Source organism: Elephas maximus, chromosome 16, assembly GCF_024166365.1.
Source record: "Elephas maximus indicus isolate mEleMax1 chromosome 16, mEleMax1 primary haplotype, whole genome shotgun sequence".
Lineage (NCBI taxonomy): Eukaryota > Metazoa > Chordata > Mammalia > Proboscidea > Elephantidae > Elephas > Elephas maximus.
Window position 1 is genome coordinate 75623149 of NC_064834.1, and position 24972 is coordinate 75648120.

Below are 24972 nucleotides of genomic sequence, written 5' to 3' on the forward strand. Positions count from 1 at the left end.
AAAATTATTCCATTATGTTTTCTTTTACTTCTTTTAGCTTTTGTTTTTCATGTTTACCTGTGTAATGCAGTTGTTAGTGACACTCAATCTTTAGGTGTGTTTCCAGACTTCCCAAACCAGGTAAAATCCCCTGTTACATACTCACAGAGCCCCGGGTGCCTTCCCCCATAGCACTTCCACGGTGGGAATGTTTTATTGGTGTGTGATAATTTGATTGATGTCCACATCCTCCCGTAGCATGCAGGCCCCATAAAGGTAGGAGCCCTGTCTCTTGTCCCCATTTGTGTCCCCACCACCCATCAGAGTGCCAGGCACAGGCATCCGCTCAGGTGTTACCACTCTGCCTTTTTTCCTGAAGCCTGATTATTTCCCTTCCTTTCTAACAGTTCCTGCCTGTATCCGTTTAGCTCAACCAATACATGTAAGTGCAGCCCTGGTGGCACAGTGGTTAAGTGCTCTGCTGCTAACCAAAAGGTCGACAGTTCAAATTCACCAGCAGCTCCTTGGAAACCCTATGGAGCAGTTCTGCTTTGTCCTGTAGGGTTGCAGTGAGTTGGAATTGACTCAGTAGAAATGGGTTTGGTTTTTTGGGTAAATACATGTAAAGCACCAGTGTGATGCACATGGTTAAGTGCTCAACTACTAACCAAAAGATTGGCCGTTCGAACCCACCCAGAGGCACCTCGGGAGACAGGTCTAGTGATCTGCTTCCAAATGGTCACTGCCTTGACAATCCTCTCCATGACAACTACCAACAACAATATACATGTATACGTATAAACATGTGTGTACATATATATGCACACACACAGTTATATAGTGATGGAGTTTTATAGTTCCAGCCTTTCCAGCCTTTTTAGGAGTTTGCAGCCAGATGGGGGCCTGCTCGGTCAATGATGTTGTCCTCTCACCTGCTCTAGTCCTCTAGGTAATCCCCTGGGTTTTATAAGCAGGCAAACAGAACATCTCAAAATAATTTAGTTTGCCTTATTTCTACTAGTTACAACTCGCATCTTCGATTTGTTTATTACACTGGCTAAAGCCTCCAGAACACATAGTCCTTTTATAATTGGGGGAAAAAAACCATTAAACCGAAATAGAAGAAGATGTCTTGTATTTAGGTTGTAATTTTTTTTTTTCAATTATAAATTTAAAAAGATATCCAGATGGTCTCCTGACGCGCTCACAAAGTAATTCTAATCTTTCTCATATTAGTACTAAAAGCAGTCACACCCACCCCACCATAAGCCTGCTCTGATCTCTCTTTGCACCAGGGCAGTAGGTCCAGACTCCCAGTCAAAAGCAAGGGCCATGCCCAGGTCATGCGAGTGAGGCATGAGAGTGGGGCTGCTTTCCACACTTTACGATGGAGGTGCCTGCCTGCACCTCCACCGCCAAGGACTCCGGGCTTCTGCTGGAATGTCTCAAGTGGTGTGGGGTCCTGCTCAGCTCCCAGACATCAGTCCCCAAGCAAGGTCAGCCTTGTCAGAGTGCATGCCAGCTGAGCAACGACTTGATATACTGGAAAGCCTGCTGTAGTGAAGGTGTTAAGGTGGTTGGTATGGACTGAGTTTTGTCTCCCCAAGGTAAGTGTTGGAACCCTAAACCCTATATCTTACATGGAAGGAGCTCTGGTGGTACAAGGATTAAGCTCTCACTGCTGACAGAAAGTTTGACAGTTCAAACCCAGCAGTGACTTCACAGGAGAAAGACCTGTGATTGCTCCCGTCAAGACTGCGGTCTAGGAAACCCCCTTTTAATTTTTTTTCTACGCTATGAATTGGAATCAACTAGACAGCGCACAACGACAACAGCACACCTGTGTGCATAAGGAGCCCCTGGTGGCACAATGGTTAAGCAATCGGCTGCTAAACAAAAGGCTGACAGTTCAAAACCACCAGGGGCTCCACAGGAGAAAGACCCAGCTAGAAAGCCAGACCACAGCCTTCAGTAGGGATTACACCTCGACAGAAAGAGAACATAAGTCCTCACAGCTAGAAAAGCCAGACCACAGCCTTCAGTAGGGATTACACCTCGACAGAAAGAGAACACAAGTCCTCACAGCTAGAAAACCAGACCACAGCCTTCAGTAGGGATTACACCTCGACAGAAAGAGAACACAAGTCCTCACTGCTGGAGCAATGAGCCACATCATGACAAATGGAGGAAAGATTGAAGTTACCAAAGATTTCATTTTTCTTGGATCCACAATCAATGCCCATGGAAGCAGCAGTTGAGAAATCAAAGGACATATTGCATTGGGCAAATCTGCAGCAAAAGATCCCTTCAAAGGGTTGAAAAGCAAAGGTGTCACTCTAAGGACTAGGGTGTGCCTGACCCAACCCCGGGTATTTTCAGTTGCCTCGTATGCGTATGAAAGTTGGACAGTGAATAAGGAAGGCTGGAGAAGAATTTAGGCATTTGAATTATGGTGTTGGCGAAGAATATTGAAAATCCCCTGGACTGCCAGAAGAACAAACAAATCATGGATTATGTTGATATGTTTTATATTTCCTCCCTATCTGTTTTCTATCCTTTTTTTTCTTTACAAAACTGATCTTATTTTATGCATTCCCTACATGGATATGATTGTGAACGTTTTTCAGACAGCTCAATATTCTTTTAAAATAATTAGTGGGGACATAATTTTTCATCTTGCACCTAACCACACCGCACTTACTAGATATTTAGCTCTGGTCTCTTAACTATTATAAATAACTTAACTATTATAAATAATCACTGCCCTTAGATCTTTGTCTAAGTACCTTGTGGATTCCTTAGAATAGGTTCTTAGAAGGAAAGTTTGGGGGGCTGAAATTACAAGCTTTTTTGAGGGCCGTTGATATGTACTACTAAATTTCTGTACAGAAATATACCGATTCTGTCTGAAGTTATCCATCTCAGTAAACGCTTGCCAGGGTTAGATATTTAAATTACAGGTATCCCTCGCTTTTCAAAAGTTCATTTTATGCCACTTCGCTTTTATGAAAAGCCTACATTAGTACCTGTTTTTGCTAACTGAAAGAAATCTGAAGAGAATTTCTGCTTTTACAAAAAAAGCAAAAAGTGGAAATAGCATTCAACGTTTGTTCTGCCGCAAAGCTGTTAAAGAGGCAGCGTGCACCCCCGCATCATCGAGAGTGGGATCGCCAAGCTCCTTCCTCAGGAACAATGCTCAGCATCTCAACATCAAGCCGCCGTAGCTGTGAGCTGTGTCTGTGAGCCTCTGTGCTTTATCCAGATTTATTTTGTGCGTCTGTTATTAAGATGTGTCCTGTTGCTGTTGTTGGTGCCGTCGAGTCGGTTCTGACTCATAGCGACCCTATGTGCAATAGAACGAAACACTATCCAGTCCTGCGCCATCCTCACAATTGTTGCTGTGCTTGAGCCCATTGTTGCAGCCGCTGTGTCAATCCACCTTATTGAGGATCTTCCTCGTCTTCACTGACCCTCTACTTTATCAAGCATGATGGCCTTCTCCAGGGACTGGTCCCTCCTGATAACATGTCCAGAGTACGTGAGATGATGTCTCACCATCCTTGCTTATAAAGAGCATTCTGGCTGTACTTCTTCTAAAACATTTACTTGTTCTTCTGGCAGTCCACAGTATATTCAATATTCTTTGCCAACACCATAAGTCAAAGGCATCAATTCTTCTTCAGTCTTCCTTATTCATTGTCCAGCTTATACATTCTTATGAGGCGATTGAAAATACCATGGCTTGGGTCAGGTGCACTTTAGTCCTTAAAGTGACATCTTTGCTTTTTAACACTTTAAAGAGGTCTTTGGCAGCAGATTTGCCCAATGCAGTATGTTGTTTTACTTCTTGACTGCTGCTTCCATGGGCATTGATTGTGGATCCAAGTAAAACGAAGGCCTTGACAACTTCAATCTTTTCTGTCTTTGTCATGATGTTGCTTGTTTATCCAGCTGTGAGGATTTTTGTTTTCTTTATGTTGAGGTGTAATCCATACCGAAGTCTGTGGTCTTTGGTTTTCATCAGTAAGTGCTTCAAGTCCTCTTCGTTTTCAGCAAGCAAGTTTGCATCATTTGCATATCACAGGTTGTTAATAAACCTTCCTCCAATCCGGATGCCACGTTCTTCTTCATATAGTCCAGCTTCTCGGATTATCTGCTCAGCATACAGATTGAATAGGTATGCTGAAAGGATACAACCCTGATGCACACCTTTCCTGATTTTAAACTATGCCGTATCTGTTTGAACGTCTGCCTCTTGGTCTAAGTACAAAGTTCCCCATGAGTAAAATTAACTGTTCTGGAATCCCCATTCTCTGCAATGTTATCCATAGTTTGTTATGATCAACACAGTCGAATTTGCATAGTCAATAAAACACAGGTAAACATCCTTCTGGTATTCTCTGCTTGCAGCCAGGGTCCATCTGACATCAGCGATGATATCCCTGGTTCCACGTCCTCTTCTGAATCTGGCTTGAATGTCAGGCAGTTCCCTGTCGATGTACTGACGCAACTGCTTTTGAATGATCGTCAGCAAAATCTTACTTGTGTGTGACATTAATGATATTGTTAAATAATTTCCACATCCTGTTGGATCACTTTCTTTGGAAAGGGCACAAATATGCATCTCTTCCAGTCAGTTGGCCAGGTTGCGGTCTTCCAAATTACTTGGCACAGATGAGAGAGCACTTCCAGCGTTGCATCTGTTTATCGAAACATCTCAATTGATGTTCCATCAATTCCTGGAACCTTGTTTTTCGCCAATGCCTGGTGTATCCTAAGGTATCAAAAAAAGCCTAAGAGCTCGTAAGGGCATTATGCTTAGATTCAAACTGGAAGTAGGCTATTTTTTGAGTCTTGCAGCACTAAAAGACTTTTCCCATATAAATTAGTGGTAACTGCTTCTTCGATGTATGCCATTTTGGCTTAGGAATGTTTTCATAGGAACTCCGTACTTTCAGCTCATGGCGAAACCTGTGTAATAATAAAAATGGTTGCTCGTTTCATGTGAGAAATGGAAACTCATTGTTGTTTTAATGGCTTTTCTTTGATCATTAGTGGAGCTGAACATTTTCTCATTTGGCTACTGTCCATTCTTAATTTATCTTTTGTTGATATTCTATTCATCTCTCCTTCCCTTTTTTCCCTCTTCCTTCCCTCCCTCCCTTCCTATGACATTCAGTAAAAACGTGCTGACCATCTATTTGCCCAGTCTTGTCCCAGGGACCATGGTGGACTTGGATCAGTAAGATACAGCCAAGGACTCACAACATACCTCGGGTGACACATGCCCAGGCCAGAATACCATCCAGCCACCAATGACAATTGCCGTGAGAAGGCTGATATCCAAGGTCTACAGGTCCCTGCTGTAAATTGTTGCCGTTGTTAGTTGTTGTCAAGTGAGCTCTGAGTCATGATGATCGTATGTGTAACAGAACTAAATGTTTCCTGGTCCTGTGCCACCTTCGTGATCATTGTTATGTTCGAGTCTGTTGTACCCATTGTGTCAATCTGTCTCATCCCTGTGATCCCAATTTCACAACAGGAGAAAAGACTTAAGTCAGTGCCTGACCAACCGCATCACCTACAGCCTCTGAGAATGTTAAGGTGTAAGGGGGCCCTGTAGGTATCTCACAGGTAGGTTTGAAGTGACTCTGTAAGAGTGAGGAACACATTTTAAGTTCATTCCATTTCTTAGCCACCTCGTGGTGAATATTTTATCAGCAAATATGTACCCAGGGATTTAATAAGGCATTAAAGAAGGAATTGGAGGTAAATTATTCTGAATGGCTGTCTATGTAGTGTGAATTTACAGATCATTGGTCCCCTCTCTGCGTTGGTGCTGGAGACAGAGCACAAGGACAGTGGCCATCACATCCTCGCCTCAGGCTGGACACATGGCTGAGAGTCGGCTGGATGGAGAGATATTTGTGGACATTGCCCAAAGTGTTCTAAGGCATGGAATTTGTCCCCTTGATATCATCAATTCCTAATTCTCCACTTTCAGGCTTGTCTGCAGTAACTTTTTTATTTGAAGATGAACAAACTTTAGAGTCCTGGATCCCTTCCCCCAGCTGTGAGTTGTTGCAGACACAAGAAAGGCAAATTCATTTAAGTGTAATGGAAGCAAAATATATTCCGGCTGTTGAATCTCCGGATTCCCTCTCAGGTCCTCCCTGCCTCCCAGTATCACCCTGAGAGCGCCCCAGACCACACTGAAGGGATACTGGGGCAGTACCAGGATGCTCAGGTGAATTTTGGCAGAATTCTCCTTTCCCCGGGAGCCAAGAGCAGGTGTTGGCCCTGGTGAGTGTTGGGAGGGGTCAGTGACAAGACAGCAAAGAGAAACAGCAACCACCAGGTCACCATGCACCCTACTGTCCTGAGACGGTCTGAGTTCTGACCCCAACCAAAGGGCCTTCTCAACAACACTGTCCCGAGAAAAGGAACAGGTGGGGCCACAGGAAGAAACAGAGGAGTCATTACTGGTCGGGCTGGTTCAGAGCGTGTCAGAGGGTGGCAGGTCCCCCATACCCTCCTGCACAGCTTGTTATTGTGGGCTAATCTTTTTTTTTTTTTTTTTTTGAATGAAATTTATTATTCACACAGACAGCAAAGCAAGATCCACATGGTGTAAGTTCCCCTTGTCCATTGTCTGTTGTGCGCTGATCTTAATTGGAAGTTTAAGGCAATGAGGTGGGGATGAACCTTCCTCAAAATGACCAAATACTCATGAGATATACAGTTCTGCAGTTCAAAAAAACAAAAACAGTAATTGGAACAATATGGCTTTAATGGAGTGTCGCCCAGCCAACTCAGGAAACGACGCAGGGCGTTTGGCGAGAGGGGCTCTGGAGCAGGGAAATCCTGGCAAGGTGACTGTTCCTCCCCCAGCAAGCACAGGGACCTAAAAGCAAGCAACCCTTTTGCATAGAAAGATAAGGAAGGGAGTGCAAAGCATGCATAAAGGCAAGAGCTACAAGCGAACATTGGAGCTGGTGTCTCAGAGGAGCACAGTGTGACCTTGGCCCTTGGAGGAGAGCAAACACAAGCAAAGCAAGCTTTCCAGGGGCCATGCCAAGCCATCTAGAGAACAATCTCTGCAGACTTGGCAGGTGGAGCTCCTCTTCCAGAAAGGTCATGCCGACCCTGACCCTCCTCAGTGGCGCCTGCTTAGTCACTAATGTGGCTCTTATCATGACATATGGATGTTATGTGTGCGTCAGAGTATCCACTAGACCATGAGCCCCGTGGACAGACGCTCTGCCACATTCACTCTGTTTCTAAACCCAGAGCTGGATGCAGTGCCTGGCACAGAGTAGACGCTCAATTAAAGTTTGGTGGAAAGAACTGAAAATAGTTTAGACTTCCACCCCCACCCCCGCCTGCCAGCATTTTTAAATTTTATTTTGAGTGAGACGGAGGTTATTAAAGGATTTGAGCAGAGAATGGACAGTTGTTAAGTTAAAGGGAAATTGAGGTTCGATCCAAAGATCATGTGGACGTTCTGGCTCAGTTCCTAATTTAGCTTTAAAATACTTGTTTCCATTTGAGGTTGGCAGAAGTATGTGTAATAAAACCCCAATCACATTTTTTTTAAAACAGAACACATAGGAGGCAGACCGGAAGACTAAAGACAAGGGAGTTGTTACAAAATTTGAAAACAATTTATATAATGTGTATGTAGAAAAGCCAGTATGTCATAAGTTACAACTTGATGTAACTCTGCATGTAGATCAAGAAGCAGAACCTTGCCAGTACCCCAGAGGCCTGGCCATGGACTTTTGAGGATCCTGGCTCCTGGCCATGCAGGGCCTCTGTATATACACCAGGCTCTGCCTTCTCAACTGAAATTCTCCTCCATTGTGGATAGAGAATCTGCCAAGCCTGGCTTCCTCAGCTCTGAGCATGTCCCCTCCAGGTCATGGATTCTGTAAGTGTTGGTGTAGTGAACACTGTGATGCACTGCCCAGACCCCTCTTCCATGAAGGTCATGTTATCCAGTTGCTGCGAGTGCTGTAGCACATGGCCTTCAGGGGTGGCAGCTGCAGAGAGCCACCTAACCCAAGAGTCACCATTTCCTGGGGTGACTCATATCCAATGACTGACTGATCCAGGGTGTAAAGACCAGACCATCTTGGCCCCATTCAGGACAGCTCAGAAGGGCTGTTATAGCCCAGGGGTCCCTGTGAGGATTAGCCAAAGCTGTCTTTGTGTCAGCATCATAGCCTAACCTCCCCCTCTGCCCAATTTCACTTCCTTTCCCCCACCCTTCCACAGGTTTTGTCCCAAAGGCCCTCCATAGTAAACATCCTGCACGCTAAATTCTACCTCAGAATCTGCTTCCTGGGCCTCAGCCTGCAGCACCAGCTCCCCAGCTTTCATGCTTCAATTTCTGCAGACCATTCTGAGTGCCTGCTATGTCCTGGGCAACGCAGTAGGTGCTAGTGAACATAGAGAGGATAGTCGGTAATGTTCATGTGCTCCATGTAGTGCTTTGCTGCCTATGAAGTGCTCCGCTTCACATTATGCCATCTGCTCCTTCATTCCTTCATTCACTCATCCATCCAGCAGACATCTGTGATGTGCATGGTCCACACCAGGAGTGAGCATACAGGGACCTCATAGCCTAGTGCAGAAGACTGATGCCAAAACAGAGCATTCTCCCAGGCACTAAGAGGCATGGTAGGGCAAACATGGAAGTTATGAGGGGAGAAGGACAGCAATCAGGGAGGGCTTCCCAGAAGAGGTGAGACTGCCCAATGAACCCAGAACCGGCAGCTGCAGAGCAGAATCAATGGGTCAACAGAAGCACAAATCCCAATGCTAAACATCACAGTCAGGTGCCAAAAGAGATGTAAACCTGCACGCAGACCAGCCCACTCTGAGGTTCTGATTGACTCAACCCAGGACAGTGTAAGGGAGGGAAGCCCAGTGGGCATTCCACTCCCTCCCCCCCATCCCCCGCCACCCCAGTATGACCTCCCAGGAGTCTCTCTTTCACATCCAGCTCTGCTGCCTGGGAACCTGGCAATGGAATTGGGAAAGAAAGAAGGGATGAGAGGGAAGAAAAAGAAGTTTCCAGGCAGTGGTAGGTGGGCGATGGGATTCCCAAACCAGAAAAGAACAACATGATCTTGGCGAGCTGCCTCGGGTCCCACTTCAAGCCCTGGATTAACTTCAATCCGTCTTTGCTACTTTCCTGAGTCAACAGGATTTGTGGAATTAAGTACCTCCAGTAGGGAAAGAGCCTTGAGACAACCAAGATTTAAAAATCCCTGCAAGTGTGATGTTTTCAGTAATCTGATTTGGAGCATGTTGACAGTGGAAAAAACGTTAAATGCAGACTGTGGGGTCAGACACACTTCTTTAGGACGGCTCTGGATAGACCGACAATGAGCATCGGATTATGCTTTCAGATGTTTCAAAGATGAAAATGTATCTTGGCGACTTATCAAATTAATCACCCGATAATCTAAAGACAAATGGGATTCCTAGGGCAGTATTTGGCTGATAATTTAATACCTCAGTTTTCCTGATCAATAAACCATTGGCCTGTTAGAATGTTTAAGTCATGTTTAAAGTCATTCAGGAAAAAAAAAAAAATCTATTCACTTAAGTTCTTTGAAAGGGTGTCTTTAATTTAAAATGTCGTTTTCTGTTTAAGCATTGCATTTTACATTGTTCTAAAATAAGATGAATCTTAATTTTAATTAATAAAAATATGAAAACAAATATTTTGAGTCAGGAATTTGCCATAAATTATTAAGCCCTTTATCAACAAATATTTGAGTGCCTGGAGTACGTACTGCCACATTGCACAACCCCAGTGGACACCATTCGTGTTGCATTCTTGGTAAATGACATGGTCCCTGGTCCAGGTCTGTGCTAGGTTCTTGGGACACCAAGGTGATAGAACTCAGCTCATGCCCCCAAGAATGCACACTTGAGAATGAGACCAAGTAAGGACAGCGTCATGGTCCGGAGGGCAGGGCCTGGCAGAAGTAGGCGCAGGGGCTGCAGAGCCTGGAGGCAGGCACCAACCTCACCATGGAGTCTGGGAAAGTGCCAGAGGTGGTGATACCTGGGATGTTAAACCCACAGCCACACTTCAGAGATTCTTCAAAGCAGAGGTTAAGAGACTTGTCTAGGCCAACCCAAGTGACTTAACGACTAAAATCCCAATTCACTGACAGTCCAGATTTAGCGTGTCTGCGCTATGGGTTAAAGGTGATGCAAGTTTATTGGTGCCTTTAAAAAAAGAAAGAAAGAAAGCTAATAATAAAATACATTTGCAACTGCGTAATAAGAAACATTTGGTATGGGAAAGGAAAAGAAAATGAAGAAAGTGTGCTGTTTTAGACTTCTCCCCTATAAAAATATCGGACTCAGTGTGCCTTACCTGGAGGAAGCAAAGCTTTAAAGAGCTCCTGTTGGAGTCAGAGGATGAGCCCTGCTTAACGCAAACCGGCTGGGAGCCCTGCACACTCTGCCATGAAAGGTTTCCACCTCAGTACCAGGAATGTGGAGCACAGTGAGTGTTCCACTGCATCTCATTGGTTGTTGTGGCCTCCGATACAGCCTCTTGGCATCTGTGCATATTGCAGACAACCTTCGCAGAGGAAAAGAGATCATGAGCCGCTTTAGAAGTTGCTGCCTTTTGTAAATAGATCAGCACGTCAGTCTTCAAGTAACAATGATGGTGAAAAAGGGATGGGAAGGCTTCACTCATCTCGATTATGTTTCCAGTGACAATATTTAGTTCTTGGGGTACAGTATGGAAGCATGGAAAGGAGCATCCATTCTGGAGGAAACTTCTAGAAGACCTTACAAAGGTCATGCATTTGTATGCCGCTTACGAGGTAGATTAATATTTATCTAACTGTTCCCTTTTCAAACTCATTTTAAACTATTTTTATAGAACAAAAATTAGGGCAGTAAGAAGTGATAATAGTTAGCTGTCTACTGATTGTTGGCTGCATTCTGGGTAATGTAATGGACATTCCACAGGTGGTATACGGTCACCAGATAGTTGTAGCTGTGGGGGTGGTACGTTACTGGGTGGATTCATTCTCTAGGGCTTCCACAACAAGTTATCACAAAGTGAATGGCTTAAAACAACAGAAATTTATTCTCTCACAGCTCTGGAGGCTGGAAGTCAGAAATCAAGGTGTCACCATGCCATGCTCTCTCCAAAGGCCCTAGGGGAGGATCCCACATTGCCTCTTAATAGCTTCTGGTGGTTCTGGCAATCCTTGCTGCTCCCTAGTTTGTGGCAGCATAACTGCAATCTCTGCCTCCATCCTTACATGGCTTTCTCCCTCTGTGGGTCTGTCTCTCTGTTTTCTCTTTGGATAAGACGCCAGGCGTTAGAATAGGGCCCACTATAATCCAGTAAAACCCTGTCTTAACTTGATCACGTCTGCAAAGACCATATTTCCAAGTAAGATCACATTCACAGGTACGGGGGTTTGGATTCGAATATATCTTGTTGTTGTTGTTAGGTGCCATCAAGTCCATTCCGACTCATAGCGACCCTGTGTACAGCAGAACAAAACACTGCCCCATTCTGCGCCATCAACATAATCATTGTCATACTTGAGCCCTTTGTTGCAGCCACTGTGTCAATCCACTTCGTTTGGGGTCGTCCTCTCTTTCACTGGCCCTCTACTTTACCAAGCGTGATGTCCTTCTCCAGGGACTGGTCCCTCCTGGTGACGTGTCCACAGTATGTGAGATGTGGTCTCACCATCCTGTCCTTCCTGATGACGTGTCCACAGTGTGTGAGACGTGGTCTCACCATCCTGTCCCTCCTGATGACCTGTCCACAGTGTGTGAGACATGGTCTCACCATCCTGACTTCTAAGGAGCATTCTGACTGTGCTTCCTCCAAGAGATTTGTTTGGAGCAACTAGTGGGTTCGAACTGCCAACCTTTCGGTTAACAGCTGAGCATTTAACCACTGTGCTACCAAGGCTCCTGATTATATCTTTAGGGGACACAATTCATCCCTACAACCCTGAGAGTTTACTGTATGCCAGGCACTGGGTTAAGTCCTTTACACCCATCATCTCATTAAATCCTTGCAATAACCTCTTGAGAAAAAAAACAAGTATGGCCTCCATTTTACAGATGAGAGAGTTGAGGTTCAGTGAGGTTTGAAGGTCATGTGACTACACAGCAGGGCCCAAGCTCTTCACCGCTGAGCCCCAGGGCCTCTGCTTGCAGCTCTGGGTCAGTCAGTACCGGGCAAACAGCACATGAATGATGGTCAGCATCTTTGCCATCTCAGCACTCCCTGTCCTGCAACTGCAATAAACCCTGCTGCTGAAAAGGCACAAAAAGGGACATGTACACCAATGTCCACTGCAGCGCTATTCACAATGGCCGAAAGCTGGAAACAGCCTCAATGCCCACCAACAGCTGAATGGATACACAAAATGTGGTATATACATACAATGGAACACTACTCAGCCAGCAGGAGAAATGAAGTCTTGATACATGCTACAGTATAGACGGAGCTTGAAGACATTATGCTAAGCGAAATAGCCAATCACAAAAGGACAAATATTGTATGACCTCACTTATATAAAAAGACAAGAAAAGGCAGATATATAGAGACCAAAGTTGAACAGTGGTTACCAGGGGTGGAAGGGAAAGGGAACAAGGGGGTTAACGGTGATGGAAAAATCTGAGTAAGGGTATTGCACAGCTGATTATTTTAATTGCTGTCGATATGTTGTACACCTGTAAAAAATCGAACTGGCAAAGGTTGTCTGCAGACACATTTAAAATGACCAAAAAAAAAAAAGAGTAGCTGCTGAGGTTGCTTGTATACAACCAAACACCTCATGGGATTTGGTTCCTTGATTTAGAGGTTTAGGGTCATGGTTTCACGGTACATTCTAGTTAACTGGCCTAGTAATGTGTTTAGTGATTCTCTTTGACCTCCTAGTTCCTTGCGTACTGCCTGGGGTGTTAAAAGCTTCCAAGTGGCCATCCAAGGCTCAACAACAGATCTCTATTCACCTGGAACAACAGAGGAAGAAGGGGGGTCAGGAATAGGAGGAGAATATGGAATGTGTGGCTAATTGTCTCCATAAATAGCTGCCCCCTTTGCCATAAGACCAGAAGAATTGGATGGTGCCCAGCTACTATGACCGAGCATTTTGACCAAAGATTTCATGGAAGAATTCTAATCAAAAGGGGGAAAATGCAGAACAGAATTTCAAAGTCTTATGGACTCTAGACTTTCTGGAGCCATGGAAGGTGGATGAATCCCTGAAACTATTGCCCTGAGATAATCTTTGAACCTTAAATCAAAAATATCCCCTGAAGTCATCTTAAAACCAAATAATAGTTTAACTTAACTAGTAAAACAGGCCAGCCTTGAGCATTATGCTCTTCTAAGAACTAGCTATATTCGATCAAACCGACAGCAGCAATTCCAAAGAGTAGATAGGAACCTTAGGATGCAGTGAGTTTACGTTAATGGGGGAGGAACAACTCAGAAAAAGAGGGTGAGAGTGGTTGCACACCTCGAAGAACGTAATCCACGTCACTAAATCGTACACACAGAAACTGTTGAATTGGTGTGTGTTTTGCTGTGTGTATTCTCAACAGCAACAACAAAATAAATAAAATTTTAAAAAAGAAAGAAAACCCCATGCTGCTGAGATCCACCCTGTTCAGTCACAGTAAGCAGGCAGTGTGTGATGTGGAAGAAGCATTCTGAGAGCTCGGCTATGAGGAGTTTTATAAGAAATGTTTTGAGAAAACAGTTCGTAATCAGAAAAATCCCGGGTTCTGAGAAGCCTATTTTCTCATCTTTCTTGGAGAAATGGAGGCAACTTGAAATTACCTAACAAAGCAGCTCATTTAAATGTCAGAATGCATGGGGGCTTCTGGGGTGAAAGAAAACTAAGTGTAATTGCTTCTTTTTTTCAAAATTCATATATTACTTTATTCATTATGAAATAATGAATCATTATTTAATCCCATTATGAAATAAATGAGATCGGGTAATAGCACAGCTGCATTCTTACAGGGATACAAAATTGGGGAATGTTGATCCCACTGACATTCAAAAATAGCAGCTTAATGTCACTTAGTAATGAAATGGTAGGTGTTTTCATTACAAAAATGTATTTGATAATAAATACAAATATGGCATTGTTAACTGTTAGGGAGCCCCTCCTACTGAAGGCTTCCTTGGCTGGCTGGACGTTGAAATGTAGATTCACTCCTTGGAAAAGGAGGCCTGTCTGTGCACAGTGATCAACAAGGAACAAAACCATCAGTGAAATGAAGGGGGGAAAAAAGTTAATAAGAGAGACCGGGGTTGAGTCTGGAAGCCCAGTTCCAGCATCTACACCTGCCCTCTTGTGGCATGCGTCTGTATGCTCACCTACTACATTTCAGGACTATTAGAACAGGGGCATCCCAGCCAATACTCTAGGTGGTGTTGGTACGCCTAATGACAGAGTCTTCTCAAAGAGTTCTAATTCCTTTCTACAAGCATGTACTAGGCCCACCTCTGCTAGGCATTACAGCCTCAAGGCACTTACATTTGGTGACAGCAATACCGGATCAAAATTATGACTGGTATTTCCCTCTTAGGGAGTTCCTGAGTGGTGCAAATGGCTAAGTGCTCAGCTGCTAACTGAAATGTTGGAGGTTCGAGTTTACCCAGAGGCACCTCAGAAGAAAGGCCTAGCTGTCTACTTCCGAAAAATCAGCCATTGAAAACCCTATGGCTCACAGGTCTACTCTGATGCACGTGAGGTTGCCATGAGTTGGAATCAACTCAGTGGCAGCTGGTTACCTGGTTATTTCACTATTTTCTTCCAGTTACTAAGGCTGCGTAACAAATTACCCTAAAATTTACAGGTGCAAACCAACCATTCTACGAGTCAGAAACTCAGATAAGAGATGGCGCAGCCATGAAGCGCTCAGCTGCTGACCGAAAGGTCAGAGGTTCGAACCCACCAGCCGCTCCTCGGGAGAAAGATGTGGCAGTCTGCTTCTGTAAAGATTCCAGCCTAGGACACGAAGCCTGGAAATGTTTATCCCACTGATGTTCAAAAATAGCAGTTTAATTTCTCTTAGTAATGAAATGGTAGGTGTTTTCATTACAAAAATATATCTATAATTAATACAAGTATGGCATTGTTAAATTAACTGTTAATCATTCTGCAAAAATTATAGTTCTACTCTGTCCTATAGGGTCACTATGAGTCGGAATTGACACGATGGCAATGGGTTATCGGGTTTATCACAATGTCTAGGGCTGGGGGCTAGAATCATCTAAAGGCTTGTTCATTCACGCATCTGGTGGTTGATGCTGGCTGTAGGCTGGGAGAACTGAGCTTCTCTCGATGTGAGCTTCTACCCATGGCCTTTTCACACAGGCCGGCTTGGGGCTCTTCAGAACATGGTGGCTCTGTTCCTAGGGTAAGTTTCCTGAGAGAGAGAATGCCTGGACAAAAGCTACGTCCTTTTTATGACCTCTCCTCGGGAGTCAGATATCATCCATCATCTCCACCATATTCTATTGCTCACAAAGGGCCAGCTCTGATGCGCTATGGGAGGGGGCTATCCCAGGGCACTGGGAAGCATGGATCGTTGGGAGTCACACATCTCAATAATGGGCCAGTATTTGATTTTAATTTTAAGTGACTGTCATCATCTTGCCCCTAGACCTAAGACATTAGCCATGCAGCTGTGGGCCAGCGTTTAAGACTGTAGATCCCCCTGTCCTTCTGGAAGGATATCTCCAGGGGGATGATCAGAAAGAAAGTCTTAATTAAAGTAAATCATTCCAGGTGAGAAGTGGCATTAGCATCATGGTGTTGGTGAAGAATACTGACTAGACCATGGGCTTCCAGAAGAACAAACAAATCTTTCTTGGAAGTACACCAGAATGCTCCTTGGAAGCAAGGATGGCGAGACTTCGTCTAGCTTACTTTGGACATGTTATCAGGAGGAGGGACCAATCCCTGGATAAGGACATCATGCTTAGTAAAACAGGGGGTCAGCAAAAAAAGGGAAGACCCTCAACAAAATGGATTGACACGGTGGATGCAACAACGAGCTCAAACATAGTAATGATTGTGAGGATGGTGCAGGACCAGGCAGTGTTTTGTTCTGTTGTTCACAGGGTCACTATGAGTCAGAACCTACTTGATGGCACCTAACAACAACAATAAGAGGCGACCAGACTCTAATAAAATGGATTTGGCTCTGGAAGAAAAAATGGAGGTGAGACTCCAGAGTGGTTGGGGAAGAGGTGGTCAGGCTCCAGGCGGCGGTGGAACTAGCCTCTACTCTCCTGTTCTAAGCCTGCTTCCCAGACTCCCAATCCTTATTCTCCGTCTCTTAGAAGAACACCATTAAGGACTTCTGGGAGAAACAGGAATGCCTAATAAACATTACAAAAAAAAAAAAAACCTCAATTTCACTAATAACCTTGGAAACCGACATTAAATCTGCAATCAGATTCTCTGAAAGGGTTTTTAGGCGGGAAATGTTGCGGTCAGAAGCCTTTCTCAATAAATGCAACCTCATCTGATTAGAAATTTTAATGCCTTAGTTATCTGGGTACATCTCAAGTCTTGAATTAAGACTTTTATATTTGAAAGTATGAGTACTTTGATTCCTGAAAATGCCCTGGCACAACTGATATTGGTGCGGGTCACATAGCATAACTAAGGGAATTGATGTCACCCAATTGCACACATGAAAAACGTTCAATTGACCGATGTTGTGTTAGATATTTTTTTTACAACAATTAAAAAGAAAAAAAGTAGCCTGGTATTCAGGGACACCAAAGACTGGTATTGTGGTCACTGCCCACGAGCTACTTCTGGGGACGACCATGCAGCCACGTGCCGTCCAGGGGTGGCTGGGGATTGTGTGATGGTGACCGCACCTGGATTTCCTGTGGCCGTTCTGATCTTAAATGTTCTGCGCAATTGTCAGAGTGAGGAAAGAGTGCATCTTCTGAATTTGCTCTCGAAGGTATGAATGAATCATAACATAGGAGCCCCAAGAAGGTGGACTCGTCATTGTGGGTAGAAAGGAAGTGGCCCAGGGTCAGGGTTGGAGGTGTGAGGATCTGGAGAAGATGACATTGGACCTGACCCTTGAACAGCAGATGAGCAGGATTTTTTCCAGAACCCGCCTTCTGGTGAGAGGCATGTGGGAAAGTATTCTATGTAGCAGGAACAGAGGTGAAGAAAGCATCATGTGCTTGGGAGGAGGCAGGCACTCGGGGCCCGGGTTGGTGACATAGGAAGTGGTGGTTGGTGGTGAGGCTGCACATGGAGGTTGGAATCAAGTGGTTAAGGACCATGGCAGGGAGGTTGAACTTGATCCATTGATGGAGAGCCTTCAATGGCTTTTAAGCAAGGGCACCACACTCTTGGGGGCATATTTTAGGAGAATTACTCAGAGAATGGCGGTGCATGGGAGAGAAAGAACATGTGAGAAGATGACCAGAGGGAAGCTGGAAGTGAGGCGTAGCTGGAGCAGAGCCAGTGGAAATAGGAAGAAGGAAATTATTAAAGAGACATTTTTCGAGTGGATTGGCATGATGGGGGATGGGGTGAAATGGAGGCAGGAGGGTGTAGGAAGTTGGTAACTAGATAGATGGTGGTGTCTTTAACCAAACTGTGGAACCCCAAGGGAGCAGGTCTGGGGGAGGACCTGACCTTAGATTTGGACTTGGTAAGTTTACTGTGCCTAAGAGACATCCAGAGTCCCTGGGTGGTGGTTAATGCATTTGGCTGCTAACCAGAAGGTTGGTGCTTCGAGTCCACCCAGAGGCACCTCGGAAGAAAGACCTGATCCACTCTTGAAAAATAGGTCTTTGAAGACCTACGGAGCACGACTCTACTCTGGCCCACATGGGGTTACCGTGACTGAAATTGACTCAGTGGCACCTGGTTGGGTTTATTTTAATAAGACATTCAGGGCGCGAGTCTGAGAGCCAACTCTGGCTCTGGCTTGAAGCTTCATCGTGTTGACTCATTTTTGCTCGTCTACATGTCTCCTCTCCACTGGAAAGCACACCCCTAAAGGACAGCAACGAAGCCTTCTTTGCCTCATATCTCCTCTGCCTCGTGTGGGACCTGGCACCTCGGAAGGGGTCAGCAAATCATGCTGAACAAATGGCCGTCTCCATAAGTGAGTGGCCCACAAAATGCATGTAAGAGAGAGGAGAGGAAAAGAGAGTTAGGGAGGCGGCCGAGAGTATGACTCTGAGTACCCCCATTGTAGCAATGGCTGGAAACGGAGGAAAGAACCAGTCCAGCAAATGTACTTGTCACCTGCTCTTCCCATGTCGATAGACACAGCCAAGGGCCAGCAGTACGTGTACCTCAGATACGGTTTTTGGAGGAGAAGATCGTGCTGGCCTGCTTAGCCAGGAGTTTGAGCTAATGGGCAGGACTGGTTCCATCAACCGGCCTGTAGGCTCTAATCCCTGTGGATGGTCCCTGAGAATAACCGAGGTTTGTCTCCCATGTCGTTTTCTTATCAGAGACCTGAATCACTTGCATGCGCCATCGCCTAGTCTTCATCTTTGCTGAGGGAAAACTTCCTCAATATTATTAATTACCTGCAAGGGTTTCATAGGTGGAAGACTGAGAGCATGATCACCTTTATTAATAATAGTAATTTTGGACATCTGTAAGAGTCGACAACCCTTTGGAAGCAAGCAAAGAAATTCAGTCCTATGATACCCAATTGAATTCTTCGGTTTTTAGCTGATTTGCTTAACCTTGGAAGCCTAGCGCAAAGCTCTTTGTTCTGAGTAATAATAGCTTCTGTTAAACAATTAACTAATTGTTTTACTGATTGATTTTTAATTTTTTCTTTTTCTGGTGAAACCCGTCTAGCAAGGGAGAAATTAGGAAGCCGAGGGAAAACCATCTCCCAAATCCAACCTCCATCACAGAGGCTCCCAGACCTCGCCCGTGATCAGATACAGTTTTTCAGTCGTTGTAAACACCATGTGCTTTGAATCCTGCCTTTTTTCACTTAACATTATCTGATTCTTTTTTATGAGCAATGAAACTGGATACGAGGTGCTGCTCACACGATCTTTGGACAGGCCATTGTTGGAAGGATTGGTGAGTATTTTCTAAGCCCCGTCGACTTCAGGGAATCAGGAAATTAAACTTTTTATTTATTGGTCTTTGACTTTCCCATAAATGGACACAGTTCTACCTTGTTCGACTGCATTGTAAAAGCAGACACCGGGAGAACAAAGGCGTGCTGTTGAGTAATTAGGGAGGCAGGGCCCTGCTCCTTGGGGCCATTAGGAACCGGCAGGCTGCCTTGGAGGCTCAAGGCTGCTCTACGGCCACTAGACACTGTTAGTTACTTTGGTCTAAGAAAAGTTACCTTAGGTTTTTTACTTTGTTTTTTGATTTGTTTTTGCCCGAATATTTTTTTTTAAAAGAAGTACTAATCTTTGTACAGTAATTTAAAGGGAGAGGATAAAGTGAAGGTGTCTGTTACAAAGTATGATTTAAAAAATAAAAATTAAAAAAAAAAAACTTTTCTGAGTCTGATTAACTTTGTGTAGCACTAGAATGACTGGGGACCTAAAATGTAGATAAACCAAAAAACCAGTTGCCTTTGAGTCGATTCTGACCCATAATGACCCTGTGTGTGTCAGAGTAGAAATGTGCTACACAGGGTCTTCGACGGCTGATTTTTCAGAAGTAGATCGCCAGGCCTTTCCTCTGAGGTGCCTCAGGGTAGACTTGAACCACCAACCTTTTGGTTAGCAGCCAAGCACGGTAAGGATTTGCACCACCCAAGTTTTAAAATATAGACTCTGGTGACCTCATGCACGATGGAACAAAGTGCTGCCCAGTCCCGCGCCATCCCCGTATCAGCTGCAGATTAAGCCATTGTCATCCATAGGGCTTTCACTGGCTGATTTTCAGAATAAGATTGCCAGGCCTTTCTTCCTAGTCCACCTTAGTCTGGAAGCTCCACTGCAACCTGTTCAGTATCATGGCAACACACAGCCTCCAATGACAGATGGGTGAGGGCTGTGCGTGAGGTACCTTGGCCAGGAATCAAACCTGAGTCTCTCACATGGAAGGCACAAATTCTACCATTGAACCACCATAAAAAATATAGATAATATGTATTAATTCCACAGAGTGAGTGGAAGCCAGTCCCCTACTTCTCAGTGTCTCTTTTCCAGGCTGAGCAGAGATTTTTTTTTTACCTCGTTGTTTATGACAAGCTCCTCTGCAGCCCATTGAGATGGTTAGTCTTGACCAGGGCTCAAGTTTTTCAGTGTTCAGTTTTTGCTTTGGGCAGTTTTACCCCTGAAGTGTATCTTTTCAAATACTTAGTCCAGCGTGAAATTGTTATCTTCGCCACCTGTGATCACAGCTATTAAATAAATAACTAAAGGGAATCTATCTTCACAGGAGAAAAATAGGAGAGTTATTTTTCACAAATGTGACCTTCATAAAACGTTATCAACTTTGCAGACACATCTTTACTTACCGGCTGCAGCTTTGTAAAGCCAAATGATCGTTGCAGCTTGCTAAAATGGAACATGTACATTTTGTTAAAAATCAGATTTAAAAATGCCCAGATCTGCAAACCACAGGCTTTGGTGGTTGTGTTTTGAAAACACGCACGTCTTCATTAGTGCAATAAATGTTTAATAAATCAGGGGTCAGGTAGAGTGCTCAGCACCGTGGCAAGCTCACAGAAGGTGAGCCTGGTCCTCAGGTGCTTGCAGCCTGGGAGGACAAGGTGGTTTGCGCACAGATGTTTTCCCATGTAACCTGGCGGTGGGTCCTATAGCTAGCCCCAGCACAAGGATAACTTATATAAAAAACTTAGAAGTAACTTGCCCAAGGCAACGAAGATAGTAAGTGATAAGCTAGGTGCCAAAGCTACACTCCCGACCAGTAAGCTGAGCCCAGCCTTCGCAACTGTCCATTGCAGACACTGGGGGATGCTCCAGCCGCAGTCCCTGAGGACAATGCTCTGTACGTGCAGCCGTGTGCTGTGTGCTGGGGGTGCAGGAAGCGGATTGCCAGGTCTTTCTCCCGCAGAGCGGAGGAACCACCAACCTTTTGGTTAGCCGCTGAGTACTTAACTGTATCCTTCTGCTGAGGCCGCTTCTCCATCAAGTTATCACCCCAGGCCTTCTCTGCGTATCTATCTAGTCCTTATCTTGAGCTATTCCTGAGCAAAACCACGGAACACGTCTGCACCACCATTCGCCACCTTGTCCCCCAAGCTGTCCCCCTCCCACGGTCCTGAAGAACTCCTCCTGTTTAATCGGAGGCTCGAGGGTGTTTACGCCCCCCAGAGCAGACACTAGGATTCCATTCTCCCAGCTGTGAGGTGGGATGAGTATGCGTCATTCCATCTGCAGGATAAACCCATCATTCCTCACTCTTGCACTATTAATTCTTAATTTTACCTGTCATTAAGCTTCCAGTAAATAAATAAATGAAACAAAAATAACTGCTTATATCCATAAGTAATCAAAATGTACTTAGTGCTGTAGTAAATAGTTTGTTTTTCTAATTTTCCTTTAATAAGCAGAGAAAGAATTAAAATCAACTCCTTCTCCAGAAGGTAAAAAATTAGCGTCGGCTCTTGCCTTTACACGTATCTGGGTTTTAATGTACACAAGAAACACAAATCCGTCACCGTTCTGCAATATAATATGTATCCCATATGAAACACATTTCTATGGCGTTTATCTTATCTCCCTGATCACAGCTTAATAAAATTATAATTGTGACCTTTCAAGGTACGGTCACCTGATCCACGCTTAATCAGCATTCTTAGCTCAAAATCTTGGCTGTTGCAGAGGGCCACTGCCTCTCACTGTCTGAAGGCTCAGTGTAGGCTGGATGCTCTTGAGAGCAAGGATGGCGTCCGTAGTGCTCACCCTAGTAGCCCAGAACAGCGCTTCACACACAGCAGGTGCCCCCCACAAAATTCTTTGAGTAATGAATGAATATATGAGGCATTCGGGCATGTCTTACATTTATTCACATTTGTATTATATAATCCACCACCTGTCTGTCAGTCTGCTGTACTGTGGTGGCCTTACATGTTGCCATGATGCTGGGAACTATGGTGCCAGTATTTCACATACCAGCAGGCTCACCCATGGCGGACAGGCTTCAGGGGAGCTCCCAGACTAAGACAGACTAGGAGGAGAGGCCTGGTGATCTACTTCTGAAAATTAGGCAATGAAAACCCCGTGGATCACAACAGAATATCATCCAATATAGTACTGGAAGATGAGGCCCCTAGGTTGGAAGGCACTCAAAATACACAGTGGCCGCAACAATGGACTCGAGCGTACCAATGAGGGTAAAGATGGCACAGGACCGGGCAACATTTCATGCTGTTGTATGCAGAGTTGCTGTGCGTCCGAGCTGACTCCACAACAGCTAACAACAATACACAATAATGTGGCTGCATGATCAGACCCAAAGGGAGTGGAGCAATTCAGAGGGGAAACTGAGGGGGGAAGGGACAGGGCAACGTTAGGGAATGTGTCAAGGTGCTGTCGGCAAGCGTACTGCTTTAACCCGAACTAACCTGACAGGCTAAAGACACTGAACTCTTCAGAGAGCTGTGTACTAGCAGAGCCAAATTACCCCTTTAAAAATCTAGAATGTCACAGATGTTAGGGAGTTGGTTTCAAAAAGCAGTGCTCTTTGGAGGAGCAGTAAGATTTCTCCCGTGGGATTTCGACAAGGCTTCCCAGCCCTCCTTTGGAATCCCAGTGGCATTCCTCTTGGGGAGGGATTGGACGTGTCATTGACGGCTTATCATAGCTGTGGAATCTCAGACCAAGGTTATAAACAGCAGAAGAATATTTAAGGCAATTTTGATGTTTATCCTTTCGGCCTTGGAAATAACATACCTTCTGCAGAGAAGACTGTATTCTGTTCTTGTTTGTAATCCCTACCATGGAGCACGGATCATGAGCACAGTTGTTCTTTCTGTTCTATCCTACGATGGTCTCTGCAAAGGATGCAGCTAGACCCGCCCCAAGTGGAGTAGAAAGAATGTCCTCGGATCCCGATGTTCTTTTCTGGGCAGGGGAAGAGGAAGAAGAGAAAGAAACGTGATTTGTGTTTTTGTGCCTGTGTTAACCGACTTGGGAATTGCAGATCTGTGGTTTCATTTCGATCAGGAGAGAGAATAAAGCATGTGAGGTTATTTTGGTTACTCAGTGCAGAAATCACACGCTACACCTAACAAAGTCAACAATCTCACAGAACTGTAGGCAAGCACGTGTGTTTCAATTTTATTCATTCCATTTAGTCAGTGAGTCAGGCTCTGACAGGGGGCTGGTTTGTTGTTTAATATTTGGGGGGATTATTTTGGTATATCCGCAGCATGTTTACCTAAATACTGTGTGTTAAGTGAGATGTTTTCGTTTGTTTTGATAGGTACTTATAAAGGCAATGTACAGTATTTCACACTTACACAGCTCTTCTGAGTCCTCAACACGGCACCAGGATTAGCTCAACCACTACTCCGTGTGTTTGTGAAGTGCCACCCTGATTCACCCGGGGAAAAGCAGGGCTCCATCAGAGCTGCAGAGTCTCGAAGCTCAGAGCAGAGCTGAATGGGGTCTTCCCAAATTGCTGGCTCACAATGCCACGCTCAGTCCAAAAATCGTGGATGGCAGCAAAGAGCTCGGAGGAGGAAATGGATTCTTCTTGCTTGTTTTCTGGTTCTCAGGGTGTTACCATAACAGCATGGAGTCTTCCCTGAACTCAGCGCAACATATGGGAAGCCTATACTTAGCTTATCATTTCCAGCCCTTCCTCCCCCACATCCATCTCTCCCCTACGAATCCTCAATATGGCGCCAGTTCTTCTGTAGATGATAAAAAAAAAAAAAAAAAAAACGTTGAATTGGATGATGCATCCTTTCCTCCTGACCCATGGGCCAGTAATGACGTGTCCTGGGCTTTCGTTGGAGTTGCAACTGACCAGTGAACCACAAGGTGGACATAGAATAGCTGTCCCATCAGGCATGGTAGAAGACACACAACAATTACTACAGCTGAAGTTGGGCTATGACCACCAGACCAGAAATAGCTTTGGCCAAAGACAGCCACGAGATGGTCAAAACAAAGAGAAGGCACATGACAACTGTTAAAACTAGCTTTAAATGTCGAAACAGAGCCAATGAGAATATGCTTCTCTGCCTAAAAATAGGCATTTTTAACAATTGATTGGTATAGGAAATCATCACTCTGCCCTTGAACTGTCCTGCCTAAGGGCCCTTAGATCTGACTTTTGAGAAAACAGAAATTCAGTCTTATGCACATGCCTACGATATGCAGGAAACCCTGGTGGGGTAGGGGTTAAGTGCTACGGCTGCTAACCAAAAGGTCAGCAGTACGAATCTGCCAGGGACTCCTTGGAAACTCTATGGGGCAGTTCCTCTCTGTCCTATAGGGTCACTATGAGTCAGAATTGACTCGACGGCAGTGGGTTCGGTTTGGTTTGTTTTGACTATATGCACCGTAAATAACTGAGCTCCTTGGTATTGTTCTAGAATGAATTCTAGGCATCGTCACTCCAAAATGGTATTACTAAGCTATTGGTTGTTATTTTCATGTCTATCATTTCTAGGATTGCACAGATTCAAGTATAATTCATTAAAATGGAAGAAATCTATAAACACCTGCATGTAATTGATTAGTAAGTTGGGGTGTTTTTTTAAATTGGCTGTTTGTCTCTTTCTCTGCTCAAAACAACACACTGAAACAAAGAACCAACAACAGCAAGTCATTGATATCGTGCCAAGTTATTAAAGACGTTGATTTTCGTAAAGCGGGTTATTGTATTTGGGATGTCAACTTTGACTCCCCCAGGACCTACCCCTCCATTAAAGGGTTGCATCCTTTTCTTCTTGATTCACTTGATTGAAAATTGCCAGGTAATTGGACAGTGTTATTTTTTT